We start from the raw sequence: 18428 nt of genomic DNA on the forward strand, positions 1-18428 counted from the left end.
AGGGAGTCCAAAACTAGAGCGGAAAGATTTAAAAAGGAATTAAGGGATAACGTTTTCATGTAGAGGGTGGTGCGTGTATGGAATGAGTTGCCAGAGAGTGGTGGAGACTGGTACAATTACAACATTTAAAAGGCTTCTGAATGAGTGCCAGAAATGGAAGGGTTTAGAGGGATATGGGCTAAATGCTGGCAAATGGGACTGGATTACTTCAGGATATCTGGTTGGCATTGGACCGAAGGGTCTATTTCCATGCTGTCCAGCTCTATAACTATGACTTTCTTGCTTATCATTGTGTTATCAGCAGATTTTACATCCATACATTTGGTCCTTCCTCCATGACATTGAGCCGACTCTTCCTGGAGATTTATCACAGACTCCCACCCACATTGGTCAACCAACAAGTCTCCATCTGCCACTCGGAAATCAAAAATAAAACTCATTCGGCAATTGGACAATCCTCGAGTGTCAGTCAAGAAGTTTTCTTTTCTTCTTATTTTCAATATTTTTACACAATTTAAACAGATATTTTAAAGAAAATGGCAAACAAATATCATAGCACCATCAAAGAAAAGTTCAAGAAGTCTTTATTAATGGTCTTGTAAACCTTTGTATCAAAATGCATCAATTCACACATTTCGGCATTAAATTTCATGTGTTCCAGTTTGCCCATTCCACTAGCCTGTCCATGTTCTCCTTAAAATCTACCATTATGCTCTGCACAGTTCAATATACTTCCAAATTTGGTGCTATCTGCAAATTTTGAAATAGCGGCCCATACTTAGCTGTTAAAGTAGATCAAGAAAAGCAGTGGTTCTAGCACAGATGGTGGGGAACAACACTGTTCCTGATGAAGTGAAACGTTGAGTTTCCTGCTCCTCGGATGCTGCCTGACCGCTGTGCTTTTCCAGCACCACATTTTCGACAACAACACTGTCCCACGCTATTCTGATTTTTGTTGTTTGGCCTTCATCCCTTTTATTACATGGGCTTGAACATGACTCCTTAGCACTGTACCTCTTTGCAAGTCCATGTACACCATCAACTGTCTCTGTTAACTCATCAAAAAAAAAATCAAGCTCATTAAAAGGAATTTGCTCTTGACCAACTGCCTTTGTGAATTAACCCACATCTGTTGAAGAGACTAATTTTGACCCCAAATGCAACAGCCATTTAACCAATGAGATAAAACGAGACTGGCCCATAATTTCCAATTTGATCTGTATTACACCCTTTTTTGAACAACAGTATAATATTTACAATTATTATCAGATATTATCTGATCAGAAATGTTAAGAACAATTTCAGAGTGGGTGGAACTTGAACTCAGGGCATTTTGCTCAGAGGGAGGGGCACTACTATTGCACCACATGATCCTTCTTCTACAGACTCCAGCCTCACTTGTTCCCATGTCTTCAGGCGAAACTGATACAGGCCAGGTGACTTATCAACTTTAAATATGTAGCCATGATGTGGAGGTGCCGGTGTTGGACTGGGGTGGGTAATGTCAGGAGTCACACCACACCAGGTTATAGTCCAACAGGTTTATTTCAAATCACAAGCTTTTGAAGCATTGCCCATTTGTCTGCCTTATCAGTTATTAACTCATCCATTTTTACAACAACTTCCTCTTTTCATATCGGTTGGATAGTGTCTGCTTGCTTGCTTGGGATAGGCAGGTATGAAGAATTTATTTTGTACCATAGCTGCACCTTCTGCCTCATTGAAACCTCTTGGTTTCTCATCAAGCTCTCTTCTCTTTTTACCACTGTTTTTCTATTTCTATGTCGACAGAAGACTTTGGGAATCCCTTTATGTTCACTGTTAGATACATAGATTTGTGTTAAGCAAGGGCCTGAAAGGTTATCAGGGACAGGCAGGAAGGTAGATTTGAGGCTTGAATGAGGTTGAACCATGATCTGATTGAGTGGGGGAGCAGGCTTGAGGGACTGAATAGCCTCCACTTGTTCCTTGTTTGTATTTGTATTTCGATGACCAGATTTGTCCTCAATTTTAGTTTCAGCTCCTCTCCAATTTACTCTGGTTTACTCCTTGGCGTTTTCCAGTGCTAACCTAAACCTAATGATGCAAGGACCACTCTACCCTATTGACACTTAATTGACTTGACCCAAGAATGTTTCCTTCTTCATTGTTGTGTGAATATAGAAAGATAAACAAACTCAGAGAATGCAGGAGAAACTCAACAGGTCTGGCAGCATCTGTGCAGAGAGGAACAGAGTTAATGTTTCGAGCCCAGTATGACTCTAGATAAAGCTAGTCTAGTTTGTATTGAATATGTAAGAACACAGATTGAAAGATTAGAAAGGAAGTGAAACATTTGTGTAGGCAAGAATACAGTGGCTCATTGGCTGGCGCTGCTGCCTCACAGCACCAGGGATCCAGGTTCATTTCTGTTTTCATTCATGGGATGAGGCTAGGCCAGCATTTCTTGCCCATCTCTAATTGGCCAGACGGCAGTTAAAAGTCAACCACATTGCTGCAGGTCTGGAGTCACGTGTAGGCCAGACCAGGTAAGGATGGCAGTTTCCCTCCCTAAAGGTCATTAGTGACCCAGATGGGTTTTTCCAACAATCAACAATGGCTTCATGGTCATCATTAGAGTCACATCCCAGATTTTACTGAGTTCAAATTACACCATCTGCGGTGGAGGGATTTAAACCCAGGTCCCCAGTACATTACTTGGGTCGTTGGATTAACAGTCTAGCGATGATTCCACTAGACAATTGCCGTCCCAGGGTGACTGCCCCTGTAGAGTCTGCATGTTCTCCCTGTGTCTGCATGAGTTTCTTCTGGGTGCTCTGGTTTCCTCCCAGGATGTGCAGGCTAGGTGGATTAGCCATGGGGAATGAGGGCCAATGGGAATAGGAGGAGGGGGCCAGGTCTGGGTGGGATGTCCTTCTGAGACCTGGTGCAGACCCAATGACCCTAACAGCCTCTTTCTCCACTGTAGGGACTCTAAAATTCCATGACATATTTTAGACACTCACAAATTTTGCATCAGTAATGTTTTTTTATTGGATTGCCCATGCTAAATTGTCATAGTGTCCAGGGGGTGTGCAGGCCTGGCGGATTAGCCATGAGAATTGCAGAGTTATAGGGTGGGTCTGGGTGGAATGTTCTTCGGAGGGTCGGTGTGGATTCAATGGGCCAAATGGCCTGCTTTCACACTGGAGGGATTCTCTGATAATAATCTGTGAAGAGAGAAACATTTTGAACCCAGTGTGATTCCAGATAAAGCTAATTGCAGTTTGTGTTTAATATTTAAGAGCATGGATTGAAAGAATATAAAGGCAGCAGAACATTGTACAAGACACAGTATAAGATATTGTGTACCAGGTGGGCATCTTATTTTAGGAAGGGGATTGAAACCATAATGCTCAGCAAGGAAGGGTTTACCAGGCTGATGGGAAACTACAGCAATAAGGAGAGACAGAAGGATTTCACACACACATAGAATAACTCAAAATCACATCAACCAATTAAACCCTGGAGCAGTGTGGGCTGGAGCCCCGGTGTGGGATAGGGGGTGTTTCTGTTCCCATATTTTGCTGTCTCCCGAAATGTCCGATTCCGCTTGCAATGCCGACAGCCTTTCAGCAATGAGAATAATCATGCACCTTCCACTGTAACCCTCAATGCAGAAGAAATTCACAACGCTCACACGAAAAGCAATCGAGAAGAAGAATAGAAACAAAGAGTGCACAGGAAATGTTAAATTATATTAACCCCCGACGTGCTGCTGGAGTGGAGTAAACTCACATGGTTACTCATGGTGTTCAAACCAAATCAAATGCACTCTGAGACTTATACCGTTATAATAGAGCAATGGAAATAAGTGAATATCTCTTATACACAATACAAAAAATGGCTTATTTTGGGAATGTCTGTTCACCTAAAGGTAAAATGGAGGAATAAAGGTGGTCTTATGGTATGTTATGAATTCTGCCCAATGACAGGCTTGGCTTATAAGTTTTCTTAGTATATCCTTGTGTATGTACATATGTGTGTATATATATATATATATATATGTTATGCATAGATATACTGAACCTCAGGGAAACGTCAGCCTGCAAGAATCTGCATGATAGAAGTGTAGAGACAGAGAAAGGCACTGATATTCACTTCACAGAATTATAGGATACATCATTTGATGTGATAGGTTGTGTGAAATATTATTTATGGCGCATTAATCAATGTATAGATTGTTTCACATGCGTTTCTGTCTGGGAAATCAAGGGTGGGTGATAGGTATCATTATTAGTCATGTGAACTCAACACACATACTTACTCCCTGAATGCACATATGGTTTATCTTCCTTTTTTTGCAAATTTGTTGGTGAAATGGTCGAGTCTGGGGGATGTTTAATGATCTTTGTGTTTTACCTCCTTGTCTGTGAGGAGGCAGAAGAGGGAAAGCAGCAGTGGGAGAGACAGCGGGAGTGAGAGAACGAACGAAGGACAAGAGAACACCACGAAAAGACAGAAAATGAGTGAGATACGGCATGAGTGGCAGGCAGCAAGACTGAGGGAAGTCGACTCAATAGTAAAGGGTACAGACGGGCATTCCTGTGGCTGTGGGTATGACTTCAGGATGATGTGTAGCTTTCCTGAGGCCAGGGTCAAACTTGTCACTGAATGGCTGCGGGGTATTCTGAAAGGAGAGAGTAAACATTCAGAAGTCATTGTTCATCCTGATACCGATTCTGTAGTAAGAAAGACAGACGAGATTCTGCTTTGGAAATTTAGAGAGCTGGGTAGCCGTTTGAAAAGCAGGAACTAGATGGTTGTAATCTCTGGAATATTCCCAGGGACACATGCTAGTGAGTGTAGGAATAGATGGATAGAACAGATGAGTTTAGTGGGCGGCACGGTGGCACAGTGGTTAGCACTGCTGCCTCACAGCGCCTGAGACCCGGGTTCAATTCCTGCCTCAGGCGACTGACTGTGTGGAGTTTGCACGTTCTCCCTGTGTCTGCGTGGGTTTCCTCCGGATGCTCCGGTTTCCTCCCACAGTCCAAAGATGTGCAGGTTAGGTGAATTGGCCATGCTAAATTGCCCGTAGTGTTAGGTTAGGGGTATGGGTGGGTTACGCTTCGGCGGGTCGGTGTGGACTTGTCGGGCCGAAGGGCTTGTTTCCACACTGTAATGTAATCTAATCTAAAAAAAAAGTATGTGGCTGAAGGGTTGGAGCATGAGGGAGGGCTTTAGATTCCTGGCTGGCTTGGTATGTTTGGTTTTGAGGAGGGTGTAACTTCTACAAGTCCAACAGGTTGTACCTGAACAGCAACTGAACTGACATCCTTGTGGGGAGGTCTGCTTCTGCAGTTGGTGAGGTTTCAACTAATTTAACAGCGGAATGTGATTCGGAGTGGGGGTATTATAGTGGGTAATGCACAGACAACTGTAGAGGAAAATACAATCCGTCTGGCAGGCAGAGTGAATATAGTCAACTTAAGTTACAAAGGGGGAGCGCAGGAAGTTGATTGGCATTGATGTGGATAAGAGGAACCTTGTGAGTAAGGTCGATGAGTTGAGGCTTCTGAATAACACATGGGAATGTGGTATTATCGGAGAGACCTTGGAGAGATGGTTGAGAGAGGGGCAGGATCGGCAGCCCCATATTCTGTGCCATAGAATCTTTAGACAAGATGAGACGGGTGTAAAAGAGGAGGAGGTGTTGCAATGTCAATCAAGGAGTTAATTACTACAATAAGGAGGAATGATATCTGAGAAGGCCTCTCTGTTCAAGCCTTCGGGGTAGAACTTAAAACAGAAACAGTGCAATCACATTGCTGAGAGTGTATTTTAGACCCCAAAATCATTCCAGGAAAGATAGATGGACAGAAATGTAGGTAATGTTCAGAGAGGTGTAAAAATAACAGGGTAATAATGAAAGGGGATTTTATTCAGGCCCGCAACCCTTTCCCCACACAGGGTCTACAGCCCACATTGCTCCAGCCCACACCCTCTTCCCCACACTAGGGCTCAAGCCCACACTGCTCCAGGGTTATACCCCATTCCCCAAACAGGGTCTACAGCCCACACTGCTCCAGGCCCACAGCCCCTTCCCCACACCAGGGCTCCAGTCCACACTGCTCCAGGCCCACATCCCCTTCCCCACACCAGGTCTACAGCCCACACTGCTCCAGGCCCACATCCCCTTCCCCACACCAGGTCTACAGCCCACACTGCGCCAGGCCCACAAACCCTTCCCCACACCAGGGCTCCAGTCCACACTGCTCCAGGCCCACATCCCCTTCCCCACACCAGGTCTACAGCCCACACTGCTCCAGGCCCACATCCCCTTCCCCACACTAGGGCTCCAGCCCACACTGCTCCAGGCCCACATCCCCTTCCCCACACTAGGGCTCCAGTCCACACTGCTCCAGGCCCACATCCCCTTACCCACACCGGGGCTCCAGCCCACACTGCTCCAGGCCCACAGACCCTTCCCCACACCAGGGCTCCAGCCCACACTGCTCCAGGCCCACACCCCCTTTCCCACACCGGGGCTCCAGCCCACACTGCTCCAGGCCCACACCCCCTTCCCCACACCGGGGCTCCAGCCCACACTGCTCCAGGCCCACACCCCCTTTCCCACACCGGGGCTCCAGCCCACACTGCTCCAGGCCCACACCCCCTTCCCCACACCAGGGCTCCAGCCCACACTGTTCCAGGCCCACACCCCCTTCTCCACACCAGGTCTACAGCCTACACTGCTCCAGGCCCACACCCCCTTCCCCACACCGGGGCTCCAGCCCACACTGCTCCAGGCCCACACCCCCTTCCCCACACCAGGTTTACAGCCCACACTGCTCCAGGCCCACACCCCCTTCCCCAGACCGGGGCTCCAGCCCACACTGCTCCAGGCCCACACCCCCTTCCCCACACCAGGTCTACAGCCCACACTGCTCCAGGCCCACACCCCCTTCCCCACACCAGGGCTCCAGCCCACACTGCTCAAGGCCCACACCCCCTTCCCCACACCGGGGCTCCAGCCCACACTGCTCCAGGCCCACACCCCCTTCCCCACACCGGGGCTCCAGCCCACACTGTTCCAGGCCCACACCCCCTTCCCCACACCAGGTCTACAGCCCACACTGCTCCAGGCCCACACCCCCTTCCCCACACCGGGGCTCCAGCCCACACTGCTCCAGGCCCACACCCCCTTCCCCACACCGGGGCTCCAGCCCACACTGCTCCAGGCCCACACCCCCTTCCCCACACCAGGTCTACAGCCCACACTGCTCCAGGCCCACAGCCCCGTCCCCACACTGGGGCTCCAGCCCACACTGCTCCAGGGTTACACCCCCTTCCCCACACCGGGGCTCCAGCCCACACTGCTCCAGGTCCACACCCCCTTCCCCACACCGGGGCTCCAGCCCACACTGCTCCAGGGTTACACCCCCTTCCCCACACCAGGTCTACAGCCCACACTGCTCCAGGCCCACACCCCCTTCTGGTGGAGCCCAACATGCTTAGTATGAGCCCAAAGTGTCAGTCCCCCAGTATCTGCAGCAGTGAGAGCACATGCCCGAGATTTAAAAGACCATAAAACATAGGAGCAGAAATTAGGCCATTCAGCCCATCGAGTCTGCTTTACCATTCAATCATGGCTGCTCAGTTTCTCAACCCCATTCTCCTGCTTTCTCCCCATAACCCTTGAACTCTTTGATAATTAAGAACCTATCTATCTCAATCTTAGATATACTCAATGACCTGGTCTCCACAGCCTTCTGTGGGAGAGAGTTCCATGGATTCCCGACTCTCTGGCTGAAGACTTCTCTCCTTATCTCCGTTCTGACAGGTCTTCTCTTTAGTCTAAGGCTGTGCACTCAAGTCCAAGTCTCTCCTGCAAATGGAAACATCCCAGCATCCACTCTGTCCAGACCATTCAATGTTCTGTAAGTTTCAATTCGATCCCCTCTCATCCTTCTAAACTCCATTGAGTGTAGACCCAGAGTCCTCAAACATTCCTCAGATGTTAAGCTTTTCATTCCTGGGGCCATTCTCATGAACCTCCCCTGAACATACTCCAGGGCCAGGACATCCTTTCTGAGACGTGGGGCCCAAAACTGCCCACAAAAATCCAAATGTGGCCAGACCAGAACCTCAGAAGTACAATCCCTGTTTTTGTATTTAAGCCCCCTCGAAATGAATGCCATCACTGCGTTTGCCTTCCTAACTGCTGACTCAACCTGCAAGTCTCCTTTGAGAGAATCCTGGACTAGAACTCCCAAGTCTCTTTGCACTTCTGATTTCTGAATTTTCTCCCCTTTTCGAAAACAGTCCATGTGTCTCTTCTTCTTACCAAAGTGCATGACCTTACACTTTCCCAAGTTGTACTCCATCTGCCACCTCTTTGCCCACTCCCCTAACCTGTCCAAATCCTTCTGCAGCCTTCCCACCTCCTCAATGCTACTGTCCTTCTACCTATCTTTTTATCATCTACAAACTTCATCAGAATGCCCCCAGTTCCTTCATCTAGATCATTAATGTATGATTGAGAAGCTGTGGTCCTAACACGGAGCCTTGTGGAACACCATTTGTCGCTGGCTGCCATTCTGAGAAGGGCCTCTTTATCCCCACTCTCTGCTTTCTGCCAGTCAGCCAAGCTTCTATCCAGGCTAGCACCTTGCCTCTAACACCATGGGCCCTTATCTTACTCAGTAGCTTCCTGTGTGGCACCTTGTCAAAGGCCTTCTTGAAGTCCGGGTAGATAACATCCATTGGCTCTCCTTGGTCTAACCTGCTTGTTATTTCCTCAAAGAAGTCTGGCAGATTTGTCAGGTATGACCTCTCCTTGATGAAACCATGCTGACTTTGCCCTATTTTACCACACACTTCCAAATATTCAGAAATCTCATCCTTCACAATGGATTCCAGGATCTTACCCACAACCGAGGTTCGGCTAATCATTCTATAATTTTCTGTCTTTTGCCTTATTCCCTTTTTAAACAAGGGTGTCACATTAATGATTTTCCAGTCCTCTGGGACCATCTCCAATTCTTGTGATCCTGAAAGATCATCACTAACGCCTCCAGTATCTCTTCACCTATCTCCCTTAGAACTCTGGGGTGTAATCCATCAGGTCCAGGTGATTTATCCATCTTCAGGCCATCCATTTTTTTCTAGCACCTTCTCCTTGGTGATGGCCACCACACTTAGCTCTGCCCCCTCACTCTCTTGAAGTTTTGGGAAATTACTCGTGTCTTTTACTGTGAAGACTGAACACGAAGTAATTATTCAGTTCCTCAGAAATTTCCTTGTTCCCTGCCAATATCTCTCAGTGTCATTTTCCAGCGGTCCACTGTCCACTTTAGCCTCTCTTTTGCCCTTTATATATCTAAAGAAACTCTTACAGTCTTTCTTTCTATTTCTGGCTAGCTTACCCTCATATTTAATCTTCTCCCTCCTTATTTTGTTTTTTGTTGCCCTCTGTTTGTCTTTGCCAGCTTCCCAATTCTCTGGTTTCTCACTGCCCTTCACCACATTATATGCTTTCTCTTTTGCCTTTATACTATCCCTGACTGCCCTGGTCAGCCAGGGTTGCCTCATCCTCCCTATACCAAGCTTCTTTTCCCTCGGGATGAATCTGTGCCGTGTCTCCTGAATTACGCCCAGAAACTCCTGCCACTGCTGTTCCACTGTCTATCCTGCTCGGCCCCCATCCCCAACCCCAAATCAAGTCAATTCTATGCAGCTCCTCTGTCATGCCTCTGTCGTTGCCTTTATTCATTTATTCAATGGTATTTTATTAAATAGCACTTATTCAACTGTTGCCTTTATTCAATGGACATACTGTTATCTCTGATTCTATATTCTCCCTCTCAAATTGCCTAGTAAATTCAATTGTATAATGATCATTGCCCCCTAACAATTCCTTCACCTTAAGCTGCCTTATCAAGTCTGTCTCATTACACAACACTAAATCCAGTATTGCCTGTTTGCTAGTGGGCTCCACCACACACTGCTCCAAAAAGCCATCTCATAGACATTCCACAAATTCCTTTTCTTGCAATCCACTACCAACCTGATTTTCCCAATCCACCTACACATTGAATCACTGTAATTTTGCCTTTCTGATACATCTTTTCTATCTCCTGATGTATCTTGTGCCTCACATCCTGACTGCTGTTTGGAGGCCTGTACATAACTCCAACATTTTTTTTTTACCTTTGTGGTTCCTCAGTTCTACCCACACAGATTCTACACCATCTGACCTTACTTTGTTTCTTACAATTGATTTAATTTCATTTCTTACTAATAAGACAACCACCTCCACCCACCTGCCTATCTTTTCAATAAGATGTATATCCTTGAATATTCAGCTCCCGATCCTGATCCCCTTGTAGCCATGTCTCCGTGATGCCCACCACATCATACCTACCCATTTCAATCAGCGCCACAAGCTCTTTTACCTTATTCCTTATACTACAATCATTCAGATATAACTCCTTCAGTCCTGTATTGACTGTTCCTCTCCTGATGGTCATTTGTTTGCCCCATGTGCTTGAAGTTTGATGGCTAACCCTTTCCATACACTCTGTCCCATTCGCATCTGTGCTGGAGATTTTAGTAACCTCTTCTGAGTTTCTGAACTCTTACCGCTTCCTTTAATTTAGTTAAATATCACACAACACCAGGTTATAGTCCAACAGGTTTAATTGGAAGCACTAGCTTTCGGAGTGCTGCTCCTTCATCAGGTGAGGGCGATCAAAGGAGCGTCGCTCCGAAAGCTAGTGTGCTTCCAATTAAACCTGTTGGACTATAACCTGGTGTTGTGTGGTTTTTAACTTTGTACACCCCAGTCCAACACCGGCATCTCTGAATCCTTTAATTTAGGTTTTCTAATTTACCCTATAACTGAACCCTCCCCCATATTTAGTTTAAAGCCCTGTCTACAAACCTAGTTATGTGATCCGCTAGATCTCTAGTCCCAGCACAGTTCAGGTGAAGACCGTCCCATCGGAACAGGTCTCTCCTTCTCCAGTGCTGGTCCTCTGACTTCAAACCCATTTTGCCCACACCAATCTTTGAGCCGCACATTTATCGGTTAATGTTGTTGACCCTGTGCCAATGAGCTTGTGTTATAGGTAGTAATGCAGAGTTTATTAACTGTTTGGTTCTGCTTTTTAATTTAGCTCCTAGCTGATCATGCTCCCTTAGGAGAACCTCTGCTCAGTTTTATCTATGTCATTCATACCTACATGGACCACAACCACTGGATCTTTACCCTCCCACCCCAAGTTCCTCTGCAGGTGTGATATCCCGAATCCGAGCACCAGGCAGGCAACACATCTTTCAGGACTCTCAATCCTGCTCACAGAGAACAGTGTATATGCCTCTAACTGTGCAATCCCTAATTACAACAACATGTCTCTTCTCTCCCTCCACTTGAATGGCTCCCTGCACCACAGTCCCGTTATTAGTTGGCTCATCCTCCCTGCAGCCCGCATTCCTGCCCACACTTTTGCACCTTTTGGACATGGACAGGGACTGAGGCTCCTGCAGCTCTACGTCCTGGTTTCCCTTACCTGCCTCCCTCACAGCCACACCCTCCTGTCCCTGACCACTAGCCGAATTCGAGTTAGTTAGCCCGAGGGCTGAGACTCCCTCCTGAGCGCGGCCCAAAATGGAGGAGACTGAGCCTTGAGGAAGACTGTTGAACTTTCACCTTTATTCCTTTATTTCTTTCAATTAAAACAAGGAAGGACTGTAATATTAACTTTCAACTTTATTTCTTTATGTTTCTACTAATACCTAGCAATGGTAATGCTTTACTTTTAACTTTATTTCTCCAGGTTATTATTTGTACCTTCGTACCTAAGGTAGTGCCATATGTGGTGACATTATGCACTTTTCACTGTCCTCCCGTATTTCTATACTCGAGTATACACAGAGTCATAGAGTCACAGAGACTTTGTCTATTAATCCTATCCATGTCCCTCATGATTTTATAACGTCTATGAGGTCACCCCTCAGCCTCTGATGCTCTCGGGAAAATAGCCCCACCCTGTTCAGCCTCTCTCTATAGCTCAAACCCTCCAACCCTGGCAACATCCTCATAAATCTTTTCCGAACCCTTTCAAGTTTCACGACATCCTTCCTTTAGCGGGAGGCCAGAACTGATTGCAGTATTTTAGAAATGGCCTCGCCAATGTCCCGTACAGCTGCAACACGACCTCCTAACTCTGAGACTCAATGCACTGAACAATAAAGGCAACCACACCAAATACCTTCTTCATGATTCTGTCTACCTGTGAATCCATGTTCAGAGTTTTTTAACCCACTGCATGAAAATTCTTACAAGTGAGGGGCCAATGTTGGACCAAACCTTAGGCAACAAAGCTGTCCGAGTGAGAGATGTGGCAGTGGGACAGCAACTCAGTGATAGTGACCATAACTCAGGAACATTTGAGGTCGACATCAAAATAGACAAAGTTAGACCCAGAAATAAAAGTTTTGAATTGGAGAAGGCCAATATTAGTATGATAAGACAGGATGTGGCCAAGGTAGACTGGGAGCAGTGACTTGGAGGACCAGTGGGAGTCTTTCAAAAATAAAATATCAAGAACACATGTTCCCGTATTGGTGAAGAGTGGAACCAAAAATTCCAATGAACTCTGGACATCAAGGAATGTACAGGAATGGATAAGGAACAACAGTAAAGCTTGTGGTAGATACTGAGGACTCAAAACAGCAGAAGCCCCAAAAGATTATAGAAAGTGCAGTGGGTTACTTAATGTCGAATTGGGTATGTAGAGAAAGCATGGGAAAACACAGGTGAGTAAAATGAAGAAAAAAAATCAAAGGCATTTTAAGGTATAAATGGGGTAAGAGGATAATGAAGTGAAGAGTGGGAATGGAAGACTGTGAATAGAGCCAAAAGACCTGGGTGAGGCTTTAAGTGAGGTATTTCCATTTGTATTCATGATACAGAAGATAAATGTAAGTTTAGAAATCAGAGGGTGGTGATATACTTGAATAAATTGCAATCACGAAGGAGGTCTTATTAGGTTTGAAATTGGATAAGTTTCCAGGCATAGATGAGGTGTTTCCCAAGATGCTCTGGGAGGCAAGGATGGAGATTACAGGGGCTCGGACATTAATCTTTCAATCCTCGTGGGACAAATAAGAAGAAATTATAGGGATCGAGAACAAGGGGGCTCGGATTTAAGGTAAGAGGCAGGAGGTGAGAGGAGGTTCAAGTAGAAATGACCAGGGGATGGAAAGAATCTGTTTAAAATGACAACAGAGGCAGGAACCATTGCAACCTTTATGCAAGATGTAAATGTTGTCTTGTAGTACCATAGAATTTGCAAGCTACTGAAGCAAGCATATGTACATTTTCATAATCTTTGAACACGGTTGGAATGTTGTGTGCAATTCTGGTCTCCTTCCTATTGGAAAAATGTTGTGAAACTTGAAAAGGTTCAGAAAAGATTTACAAGGACGTTGCAGGGGTTGGAGGATTTGAGCTATAGGGAGGAATTGAACAGGCTGGGGCTGTTTTCCCTGGAGGTTTACAAATCATGAGGGGCATGGATAGAATAAATAGACAAAGTCTTTCCCCTGGGGTGGGGGAGACCAGAACTAGAGGGCATAGGTTTAGGGTGAGAGGGGAAAGATATAAAAGAGACATAAGTGGCAACGTTTTCACCCAGAGGGTGGTACGTGTATGGAATGAGCTGCCAGAGGAAGTGGTGGAGGCTGGTACAATTGCAACATTTATAAGGCATCTGGATAGGTATATGAATAGGAAGCGTTTGGAGGGATATGGGCCGGATGCTGGCAAGTGGGACTAGATTGGGTTGGGATATCTGGTCAGCATGGACGGGTTGGACCAAACAGTCTGTTTCCATGCTGTATATCTCTATGACTCTACGACTTCTACTTACTAGTCATTAAAATTTGGGAAAACAAATGCTCTTTCTCATTATGTTAATGTCTTTACATCAACTATGTCCACTGGGTTTCCAATTGTAAGTGATCTGACTAGCAGCTTAACCTTTTGTATAACCAGATCCTGTGACAAATCTGCAATAGGATGGTTGCAGCTTATGGGAATGAGGTTTATACATAGCATCGCATCTCATCTTTCAACTGTGCAGGGCTGCAAGAGGTGCCTGACATTTCTACAGCTGAGAAATGTCTGCAAAGTGAGAGAAGGGAGGAAAGGTTGTTTCAATCACTCATCAGTGTGCAAAGGCAACCTTGGAAGCTTTTACATCTGCTGAAGAAATGGTTTCTCGGGTGATTGATAACAGCCTCCTATTTTGTGAGAAGATATTGGTAATATATGAATTTAGGAGAAAGTGAGGTCTGCAGATGCTGGAGCTCAGAGTCGAGAGTGTGTTGCTGGAAAAGTACAGCAGGTCAGGCAGCATCCAAGGAGCAGGAAAATCGATGTTTCGGGCAAGAGACCTTAATCAGGAATGAGGGTTCAGGGTTCCTGATGAAGGGCTTAGGCTCGAAACGTCGACTCTCCTGCTCCTCGGATGCTGCCTGGCCTGCTGTGCTTTTCCAGCACTACACTCTTCAATATATGAATCTATACGTGTATCTTCAATCAAATGACTTGGTTGACTGATTAATCAGATGGTGCTGAGATAAGTTTTTAACATCTTCATTCACAATATATGGATGTTAATGATAAGGCGAACATTTATTGCCCCTTTAGTTTCTCATGAGAAGGTGAAGCTAAGGATGAGCTTCCAGTTGAGAGGGCAACTAAAGATTTATAACATCGCTGTGGGCCTAGAGTAACATTAAAGCCTGATCAGAGTGGTGCTAGACAAGCACAGCAGGTCAGGCAGCATCTGAGGAGCAGGAAAATTGACATTTGGGCAAAAGCCCTTCATCAAGAATTCCTGATGAGGGGCTTTTGCCCAAAACACCAATTTTCCTGCTCCTTGGATGCTGCCTGACCTGCTGTGCTTTTCCAGCAGCACACTAATCTTGACTCTAACCTCCAGCATCTGCAGCACCCACTTCCGCCTTAAGGCCTGATCAGGCAAGGATTCGCTTCTCTAAAGGATTGCATTTAGTTGAAGTCACATTCTGTACCTGTCATGGCGGAGCGCAACTTCATGCCTCAGGATATTTTTAAAATTCACTCGTGGGACATGGACGTCTCTGGCTGGCTGACATACATAACCCGTCCCGACTGCCCTTGAACTGAGTGCCATTTCAGAGGAAAGGAGAGACATTGCTGTGGGTCTGGAGTCACATATAAACATTCATCACCAAAGCTCTCAGTGGGCAATGGATTACAATGGGCAAAAAAACCAGAAAGGTTCCCCATCATCGTTAAGGGCAACTAGGGGTGGGCAATAAATATAGCCTCACTAACATTGCATAAAAAAAAATTTTAAAACAGAATGAAAGGAGGGATTGAGCTGTGTCTTGAAGGATCAGGCAACAATTCTATGTTTTACTACCTGCTACTTACTGTCTAACTTACATTGCCATCTCTGTCTCTGTGCTCACTTCTTTAGGCAGGACTCCCCTGCCCCAGACCCTTCTGCATTCCACTGATCCCCTCACCCACCTCCAGTGTTCACCCTCCACGAGGACCCTTTCCTCTGGCCTCTTACCTGCCCTTGATCTCTTCAGTGAAAACAGCCGCCATGATATTGGACATATCAGTTTCTCTGCTCTTCTCCCTCACTCTAAGCTTCTGTCCCCTTCAGAAATTACCACGCTTCGCTCTCTCAGGTCCGACCCTACCTGAGTTATTGAACCCACTGACAAAGGTGGTGCTGTTGTAGTCTGGCGCTCTGATCTTTACCTTGCGGAGACACAGCACCAGCTCTCGGACAATTTTACCCACTGCCTCCGATCATGATTCCACATCCCAATGTCAAACCATTGTTGCCAGGACTGCCACTGCTCTCATTACCTCTGGAGATCATCCCCTCACTGCGTCTAACCTAATAATCTCAGACAGCCAGCTTCTACCTCCTTCCCAAAATCCACAAACCAGTGGTAGGCCCATTGTATCAGCCTGGTCCTGCCCCACCAAGCTCATTTCCTCCAACCTTGACCCCATCCTCTTTCCATTTGTCCAGACCCTGCCCACCTACAACCATGGTTCCTCTGATGCTCTCCACCATATTGACAATTTCCAGTTCCCTGTCCCTAACTGCCTCCATGGATGTCCAATCCCTCTATGACCCCATTCCCCACCCGATGGTCTGAGAGCTCATGGCTTCATTCTCGACCAGAGGCCTGAACAATCCCCATCCACCACTACTCTCCTCCGCCTGGCTGAACCTGTTCTCTCACTGAACAATTTCTCCTTTAATTCATCTCACTTCTGCCAAGTGAAAGAGTGGCTATGGGCACCCACATGGGTCCCAGTTATGCCCTACCTCTTTATGGGGAATGTGGAACAATCCTTGTTCCAGTCTTACACTGGCTCCCTCCAACAACTCTTTTCTCAGTACATCAAAGTCTGCTTCGGTGCTATTTCATGCTCCCACCAGGACCTTGAAAAATTTGTTCATTTGCCTCCAATTTCCAACCCTCTATAACTTTCACATTGTTCGTTTCTGACACTTCCCTTCCTCTGCTCGACCTCTCCGACTCCATTTCGGGGAATAAACTGTCCACAGCCATCCAATACAAAGTCACGGACCCCTTGATCACCAACACCAGCCCTTTCCCTTCCTCCCTGCTCACCATCCAAGGGCCAAAACAGTCTTTCCAGGTGAAGCAGCATTTCACCTCTACCTCCTCCAGGCTTGTGCTTTGTATTCGCTGCACCCAATGTGGCCTACTCCACATTGGAGAAACCAAACGCAGACTGGGCGACCGCTTTGCAGGACACCTCCGATCCGTGATTACGGGTGACCCTGACCTTCCCTTAGACGTCCATTTTCACACAGCGTCCTGCTCGCATGCCCACCTGTCTGTCCATGCCACGCTGCAATGCTCCAGCGAGTCATAGTGAACACTAGAGAAGCAAATCTCATCTTCAGACTCGGTACTTCACAACATTCTGGGCTCAATATTGAGTTTAACACCTTCAAATTGTGAACCCACTCCCAATTCTTCCCTTTTTCTTTTAGCTTTGCTTGTTACATTCTCTGTCACCATGTCCTCTCTCCCCTCCCCATACTCCAGACTGACTCTGCTTTCCAGTCTAGAGACAAAAAGACTGCAGATACTGGAATCTAAGGTAGACAGGCAAGATGCTGGAAGAACATAGCAAGCCAGGCAGCATCAGGAGGTGGAGGAGTCGACGTTTTTGGTATAACCCTTCTTCATTAGACATTCCATTGTTCTGCCATTCTCACATCTCTATCATTTAATCTGAAAAATCAGCATCCTTTCTCCCTCAGCAGCCCAACCTCGGCCCTCCCACTGCTCCACACTTCACTTCAGCTCTGACGAAGAGTCATTTAGACTCACACCATTAACTTGGTCTCTCTCCATGGCCACTGCTGTGATCTCCAGCATTTTTTTTCTTTTCACTTTAGATTCCAGCATCTGCAGTAATTTGCTCGTACATATTGCCTTTTGGTTTTATTTTCTGTAGACACAGAAACATAACCTACCCACATGTACTGACTTTGTGTTCTCGAACTCGACAGTCCAGCCAGACACCACAACAGGAGCTACTTCCTTGATGCTCTCTGGATTCGGCCTTTTGGCTATTTTTCACAATTCGAACCATCTGGGACATGACAAATGTATGAAAATAATTAAATGTCATGAAAATCAACCAGAGCTGAAACTTGATGACAAAAATCTCTTCCTGGTCCTCCTTTGTGGAGAAAAGAAACTGAATGTTTTGTCCTGACTGGAGTTCTAGGTGAAGTGATTTGAATCACTGAGTAGAGCTAAACAGCCAGACACAGTAACAGATTGAATTTCCTTGCAGCCAATGAAGGCTGAGACTGTTCTTTCTATTCATGGATAGAAGTCATGGTGTGATGTTTCACTAAGGACCTTGCTGTCATCTTCAGGTAAAGATTTTTGGATTTGATCTATGTAAATATCATGGTAGTATGACTCACATTCCTCCCACTGTAATGTCTTCCCCTCCAGCTCCTGTAATCTCACCGAAGGAGACTCAGAGATGTACACTGTCAGCCATGTACTTTGCTGTTGTCTAAGTCCTCGAAGTGTAGTCCTTCACAAGGTAACAGAGCATTGCCCGAGGAATGGATAAGGATTCGCAGCTCGCGAGTAAACACATTGCCTCTGCCACATTCTGTCAATTTACTTACATGAGCCAAAGTGTTTGGCTGAAAGAGAAATTTCATTTAATTGTTCCACAGCCTTCATATTCACTGCACACGGTGAATTGATTCTTCTCGATGTCATTGTCTCTCTCTCTCTCTCTCTGTTTCTCATTGCCTCAGCACAATTTAATTGCTGACCAGTCTAATAATAATAAT

At 46.1% G+C, this 18428-nt stretch overlaps 1 long non-coding RNA gene across 1 annotated transcript; it reads right to left on the reverse strand.

The window, feature by feature from the left end:
* Window positions 1-3008: 3008 nt before the first annotated feature.
* Window positions 3009-18194, reverse strand: LOC122561912 (uncharacterized). The gene is made up of 3 exons (XR_006315146.2): window positions 18045-18194; window positions 17583-17701; window positions 3009-3209 (listed from the first exon to the last, which is right to left on the reverse strand). It is a non-coding gene; the product is annotated as an uncharacterized LOC122561912 (long non-coding RNA).
* Window positions 18195-18428: the final 234 nt, after the last annotated feature.

Source organism: Chiloscyllium plagiosum, unplaced genomic scaffold, assembly GCF_037043375.1.
Source record: "Chiloscyllium plagiosum isolate Xiang-an unplaced genomic scaffold, Cpla_swu_hap1 HiC_scaffold_25, whole genome shotgun sequence".
Lineage (NCBI taxonomy): Eukaryota > Metazoa > Chordata > Chondrichthyes > Orectolobiformes > Hemiscylliidae > Chiloscyllium > Chiloscyllium plagiosum.